Here is a 7,500-nt window from a genome sequence, read left to right as displayed (position 1 = left end):
GGCTGGTTGAATTTCCCATTGTCCTAAGTAATTTAGAACGACCATTAACCGTATGTTATTTGCACACCTATAAAGTAGATCCATTTTTTTGGCCGTATCACACGTGTATATTAATTCGTTGAACTCATTGGGAAGTTTAAATGAACCGTCACGTTGCATCCGAGCTGTAAAATGACGACATTCAGAACATTGCAACATTGTAGCATATGACGGAGGTAGCTTTTAGCTAGATGGATGACAGCAGGCTAAGTAAAAGCGATGTTTCAAAGCTAAAGTTCATCAGAATCTTGGGATAGGCCCACTTGACAACGGGAGAGATAGAACTAACGACTGGCCTTTGGCCGTAGCAACCATGCATTTAGAACTAACGACTGGCTTTTGGCCGTAGCAACTTACGAGGTTTAAACGGCCCTCTGCATCGCGTCGGGGCCTATTTACAACCTCATTTCTGTGAACATCCATTCCATGAACGTCCATTATCCCTTACATATATCATCACCTATATTCATACATCACCTCAACAACCACCAGCATATATATACTGTATATATATAAATCATCAGCACAACCGCCACCAGCATATATATAGTTTTATGGAACTATTTATTTGTTTCTGATTGGCCAAGAGATGTTCCATGAGTTGGAATATCCCTGGACATTTCAACTCAGACTTTGCACAGCTAATAGTAAATCACTCCGTGATACAATGCAAAGATTCTATAACGCATTGACACAATGTAGCAATAACCGTTCAATTAAAATTAAATTATAATTTAAAAACGCGAGTAGCCTTGTGTTACGGCCACTCTGGCCTCTGGACTGTTTTCTACTCATATTGTCTGCCTCTCCTCTCATAGGCCTGATCCCGCGTGTCCCGGGATAGAGAGTGTGCCAGCATACGGGGCGTGTCCCACCTTGCCGGATAAATTTGGCCTGGCCTTCCAGGGAAGCGGCGGGAGCTTTGCGTTTGTTCTGTTGTTGTTAAAGTTATTTTGTATTAGATATGTTTTCACGTAATTAAACCCTAGACGTCTCCTGCCCCATTTCTTTGTTAACTTTGAGCCGGCTAACACCAATTGCAATTGGGGAAAAAATGGAGATCGATTTTCCTAAAATACGTTTTTGAGTTAATATATGAAATGTCAGATGACGAGGAGGAACAGACAGTCAAGCAGGCGGAGAGTGCATCTTCATCCAGATGCGTCCGTCAGCGCAGACCAACTGGACTGTATCGAAAAGAGCCAGCACGAAAGCAACCCTGTTAAGCAAACGTCATGGGCCGTTAACTATTTTAACACCTGGCTATCTGAAACGTCATGGGCCGTTAACTATTTTAACACCTGGCTATCTGAAACGTCATGGGCCGTTAACTATTTTAACACCTGGCTATCTGAAACGTCATGGGCCGTTAACTATTTTAACACCGGGCTATCTGAAACGTTATGGGCCGTTAACTGTTTTAACACTGGGCTATCTGAAACGTTATGGGCCGTTAACTGTTTTAACACCTGGCTATCTGAAACGTTATGGGCCGTTAACTATTTTAACACCTGGCTATCTGAAACGTCATTATGGCCGTTAACTATTTTAACACCTGGCTATCTGAAACGTCATTACGGCCGTTAACTATTTTAACACCTGGCTATCTGAAACGTCATTACGGCCGTTAACTATTTTAACACCTGGCTATCTGAAACGTCATTATGGCCGTTAACTATTTTAACACCTGGCTATCTGAAACGTTATGGGCCGTTAACTGTTTTAACACTGGGCTATCTGAAACGTTATGGGCCGTTAACTATTTTAACACCTGGCTATCTGAAACGTTATGGGCCGTTAACTATTTTAACACCTGGCTATCTGAAACGTCATTATGGCCGTTAACTATTTTAACACCTGGCTATCTGAAACGTCATGGGCCGTTAACTATTTTAACACCTGGCTATCTGAAACGTCATGGGCCGTTAACTATTTTAACACCTGGCTATCTGAAACGTCATGGGCCGTTAACTATTTTAACACCTGGCTATCTGAAACGTCATGGGCCGTTAACTGTTTTCACACCTGGCTATCTGAAACGTCATGGGCCGTTAACTGTTTTCACACCGGGCTATCTGAAACGTCATGGGCCGTTAACCTGTCTATCTGAAACGAAGAGAGACATTAATTTGAAAACCATCGCCAAATCTGATTTCGGCGGAATGGGCTACTGCAGGAATTCTATGTCACCATTAGAACAACCAAAGGGGAGCTATATGGGATTATTCAAATTACATTTTTAATTTAAATTACATTTTATTTTACAATTTAACATTTTTTAAATCTCACTTGTATTGTTCTTTATGCATCAGTATGACTACATCAACAACAGCAAAGAGAGAGAGAGAGAGAGAGAGAGAGAGAGAGAGAGAGACAGAGAGGTGTAGAGAGAGGGAGAAGGAGAGAGAGAAGAGAGGGATGGAGAGAGAGGAGAGAGAAGGAGAGAGAGAGGAGAGAAATGAGAGAGAGATGAAGGGAGAGAGGGGAAAGAAATGAGAGAGATGGAGAGAGAGAGAGAGGAGAGAAATGAGAGAGAGATGAAGGGAGAGAGGGGAAAGAAATGAAAGGGATGAAGAGAGAGAGAGAGGAGAGAAATGAGAGAGAGATGAAGGGAGAGAGGGGAAAGAAATGAGAGAGATGAAGGGAGAGAGGGGAAAGAAATGAGAGAGAGATGAAGGGAGAGAGAGGAAAGAAATGAGAGAGATGGAGAGAGAGAGAGGAAAGAAATGAGAGAGATGGAGAGAGAGAGAGAGGAAAGAAATGAGAGAGATGGAGAGAGAGAGAGGAAAGAAATGAGAGAGATGGAGAGAGAGAGAGAGGAAAGAAATGAGAGAGAGATGAAGGGAGAGAGGGGAAAGAAATGAGAGAGAGATGAAGGGAGAGAGGGGAAAGAAATGAAAGAGATGGAGAGAGAGAGAGGAAAGAAATGAGAGAGATGGAGAGAGAGAGAGAGAGGAAAGAAATGAGAGAGAGATGGAGGGAGAGGAAAGAAAGGAGAGAGATGGAGAGGAGATAGAAAAGAGAGGGATCAAAACAGGACAAGATAAAAGAGAAGCAACAGAATTGCTCAGATGATTAATGTTCCAAGGGAGGTGCAAAAACCCTCACACACACACACACACCCACGCACACACACCCTTTCTCTCTCTCTCTGTCTCTCTCTCTCTCAGACACACACACACACACACACAAATAGGTCATACATGAGTAGGTCAGGTCTTGTTCGAGCCTGAAGTGTGTGTGTGTGTGTGCGTGTGTGTGTGTTTTTCTATGTGCTGATGTGTGTGTTGATTGTAACACATTGCTACATTACAGGAGTGAAGCCTCGTTTCAATTGCCAAGTGACTAAACACACACACACACACACACACACACACACACACCAACCTGCCATCACATTAAAACCAGCTTCCGAAGTAATCATTTTCAACATGACAAATTATCAATAAATCATTATGACAACAAACACACACACACACACACACACAGACACACACACACACAGCCCACACCCAGCTATCACACTTCCGAAGCTCTCGCATAACTCAGATCTAATCACTTACAGCATGACAAATGATCAATAAATAATCACAACACACACACAGACACACACACAAGCAGCCACACACTTGTAAAAATGACTGATTTCTTATGACACCATGTCTCTGAAAGGCTACCTCTAGATAGATAAAAACCCTCTCAAGTGTCACTGTACAAGACACACAGTCTCTCTCTTTCACACACACACACACACACACAGACCACTCTTTATCTCGCACACACACACACACACTCACACAGACAGACCACTCTTTATTTCACACACACACACACACACACACACTCAACCATCTGCGTTCTCCAGACTATGCTAAGGCATTTATTTTACACAACATTTCCAGGAGAAAAATCATGGGAGCGCTTTCTCATACATGAGTACACACACACACACACACACATACACACACACACACAATCATCCAGAACACTAGCACCTAGATATACATTTACACACACACACTCCCACTCACACATACATTACCAAGTCTCTTCCATATGAACTCAAACATAGTTTAAGTTTCTCCCTCTCTCACACACACACATCTCTCACACGCGCGCACACACACACGGTTCACATCCCTTTCATTTAAAGTTGAGTAACACTGTTTAGAAACACATCAACAAACAGTTAAAGAGAGAGGGGGAGGAGGAGGGAGAGAGAGAGAGATGGAGAGAGAGGGAGAGATGGAGAGAGAGAGAGAGGGAGAGAGAGAGACAGAGAGAGGAGGAGGAATCAGAGAAATAATCGAATGATTTGACTCGTTCACCCACACAGTGCACAGATGACTGTCTCTGCCACACACACACACACACACACACACACACACACACACACCACACACACATACACACACACACACAGAGAAAGAGAGCACAGATGACTGTCTCTGCCACACACACACACACACACACACACACACACACGCAGATGACTGTCTCTGCCACACACACACACACACACACACACACACACACAGATGACTGTCTCTGTCGGAACAGGAGGGAAGCGGAGAGAGAGATGAAGAGAAAGAGAGAGAGACAGACTGAGAGAGATGAAGAGAAAGGAATTAAAAGAGAGCATGAAGGGAAATATAGAGGGATGGAGGGAGAGAGAGATGGAGGGTGAGGGAGAGAGAGAGAGAGATGGAGGGAGAGAGAGATGGAGGGTGAGGGAGAGAGAGAGAGAGATGGAGGGAGAGAGAGATGGAGGGTGAGGGAGAGAGAGAGAGAGATGGAGTGAGAGAGGGGAGAGAGAGACGTGAAGAGTGAGGGAGATGAAGTGAACAAGAGAGGAAGAGAGAGAGAGAGAGCAAGAGAGAGAGAGAGAGAGAGAGCAAGAGAGAGAGAGAGAGAGAGAGGGGGGGGGGAGAGAGAGAGACAGAGAGAGAGAGAGAGGGAGCAAGAGAGAGAGAGAGAGAGAGAGAGGGGGGAGGGAGAGAGAGACAGAGAGAGAGAGAGAGAGAGGGGGGGGGGGGGGGAGAGAGAGAGAGAGAGAGAGAGAGAGAGGGAGGGAGAGAGAGAGAGAGAGGGGGGGGAGAGAGAGAGGGGGGGGAGAGAGAGAGAGACAGAGAGAGAGAGAGAGAGTGGGAGGGAGAGAGACAGAGAGAGAGCAAGAGAGAGACAGAGAGAGAGAGGGGGGGGAGAGAGAACCCTCCTCCATTTCTTAATTCAAAAGAATAAAAAGAAGATAGATATTTATAGAGACTTCCCCCAGGCACCTGCTCCCTCTCTCCTCCCTCTCTCTTCTCTCTCTCTCTCTCCTCCCTCTCTCTCTCTCTCTTCTCTATCTTTCTCTCTCTCTCTTCTCTCTCTCTCTCTCTCCTACCTCTCTCCCTCTCTCTTCTCTCTCTCTCTCTCCTACCTCTCTCTCTCTCTCTTCTCTATCTCTCTCTCTCTCTCTCTCTTTGTCTCACTTACTCTCCCCCTTTCTATCTTTCTCTCTCTCTCTCTCTCTGTCTCTTCCTCTCTCTATCACTTGCTACTCTGATAGGGGCTATATTATTTAGATCTGCTTTGGTATGTCCATGTTCATGTAGACTTTTACTATAATAAGCACGACTGTGTGTGGTGTGCGCGCGTGTGTGCGTGCGTGCGTGCACGGTAATGATAATTAATATACTAGTTAGTGTATTAATATGTTAGATAAATAGATTGATAGATAGATAGATGGATAGATAGATAGATACTTTATTGATCCTCGATGGGAAATTCATATGACAGATTAGTATGGATAAGTGAATAGTTTACACTACAGTATATATTTTGGTGAATAGTTTACGGATTAGCAAGGGTAAGTGAATAGTTTACATATTATGACACACAAGCAGCCACACACTCGAAAAATATTATCATAGATAAGTTTACAGATTAGTATGGATAAATGTACAGATTAGCATGGATAAGTGAATACATATTAGCATGGATAAGTGAATAGTTAGTTAACAGATTAGCATGGATAAGTGAATTAAAGACTAGCATGGATAACTGAATACAGATTAGCATGGATAATTAAATACATATTAGCATGGATAAGTGAATACAGATTAGCATGGATAAGTGAATAGTTAGCTAACAGATTAGCATGGATAAGTGAATTAAAGACTAGCATGGATAAGTGAATACAGATTAGCATGGATAAGTGAATACATATTAGCATGGATATGTGAATAAAGATTAGCATGGATAACTGAATTACAGGTGTGCATGGATAATTGAATCACAGGTGAGCATGGGTAGGTGAATACAGATTAGCATGGATAACTGAATTACACATTAGCATGGATCAGTTAATAGTTCACAGATTAGCATGGATAACTGAATTACACATTAGCATGGATCTGTTAATAGTTCACAAGATTAGATGGATATGTGAATCACAGGTGAGCATGGATAAGTGAATCACAGGTGAGCATGAGTAAGTGAATCACAGGTGAGCATGAGTAAGTGAATCACAGGTGAGCATGGATAAGTGACTCATGCATGCCTTAATCTGCAGTGGGGTAGACTATTGAGCATGGATAAGTGACTCATGCATGCCTTAATATGCAGTAGGGTAGACTATTGCGATGGGCTCATCACCGGCCCCAAGGCAACTATAAATCGCCTTCAACTCGACAAAATGCAGCAGCCAGAATTCTCACAAAAACAAGAAGAACCGACCACATCACCCTTGTATTGAAATCTCTTCACTGGCTCCCATTAAAGTCAAAGTCAAAGTCAGCTTTATTGTCAATTTCTTCACATGTTCCAGACATACAAAGAGATCGAAATTACGTTTCTCACTATCCCACGGTGGAGACAAGACATATTTTACCAATTTTAAGTCCACAGACAAACATAACATTCAAGTAAACAAAAAAGTAAGTAAATAAGTAAATAAGAGGGCACATATAATGAAAAAAATAAGAGCAGCAAAATTTGGTTGAAATTGTGCATAGACAGTCAATAAAATAAAATACTAGTGCAAAGTCAGGCCAATAAGAGGCTGAGGTAGTTCTGTTTGACCTAAGTAAGAAATAAAGTGGCATAGTGGTGCAAGTTATGTAAGAGCAGCAGAAGTGTTGTGTTTTCAGGACAACAGCAACAAGTTGCAAAGTGTACAAGTGTGCAAGTGGAGTGGTGCAGGCGGCCATTGTGGGTCCAATGTCCAGGATGTTATGTAGCTGAGGGTGGAGGGGGGAGAGGAGGGAGAGAGTTCAGCATCCTAACAGCTTGGTGTATGAAGCTGTTGGTGAGTCTGGTAGTGCGGGAGCGCAGGCTTCTGTACCTCTTCCCAGAGGGCAGTAGATCAAACAGATTGTGAGCGGGGTGACTTGCATCACTCACAATTTTGGTCGCCTTGCGGGTGAGGTGGGTGGTGTAAATGTCCTTCAGGGAGGGGAGTGAAGCACCAATAATCCT

The 7,500-nt window shown here is 43.3% G+C and overlaps 1 protein-coding gene across 1 annotated transcript in view; it reads right to left on the bottom strand.

Moving 5' to 3' along the window:
• grin2ab (glutamate receptor, ionotropic, N-methyl D-aspartate 2A, b) overlaps positions 1-7,500 on the bottom strand; it is a 91,127-nt gene that overhangs the window by 47,428 nt on the left and 36,199 nt on the right. The gene's annotated exons all lie outside the window — the stretch shown is intronic.

The sequence above is a fragment of the Alosa pseudoharengus genome, unplaced genomic scaffold (genome assembly GCF_046254945.1).
Source record: "Alosa pseudoharengus isolate Yale_2024_CS ecotype anadromous, Long Island Sound unplaced genomic scaffold, YU_APseudo_1.1 YU_APseudo_1.1_scf_1, whole genome shotgun sequence".
NCBI classification, from domain to species: domain Eukaryota; kingdom Metazoa; phylum Chordata; class Actinopteri; order Clupeiformes; family Clupeidae; genus Alosa; species Alosa pseudoharengus.
This window is presented reverse-complemented; position numbering and strand designations above follow the sequence as displayed.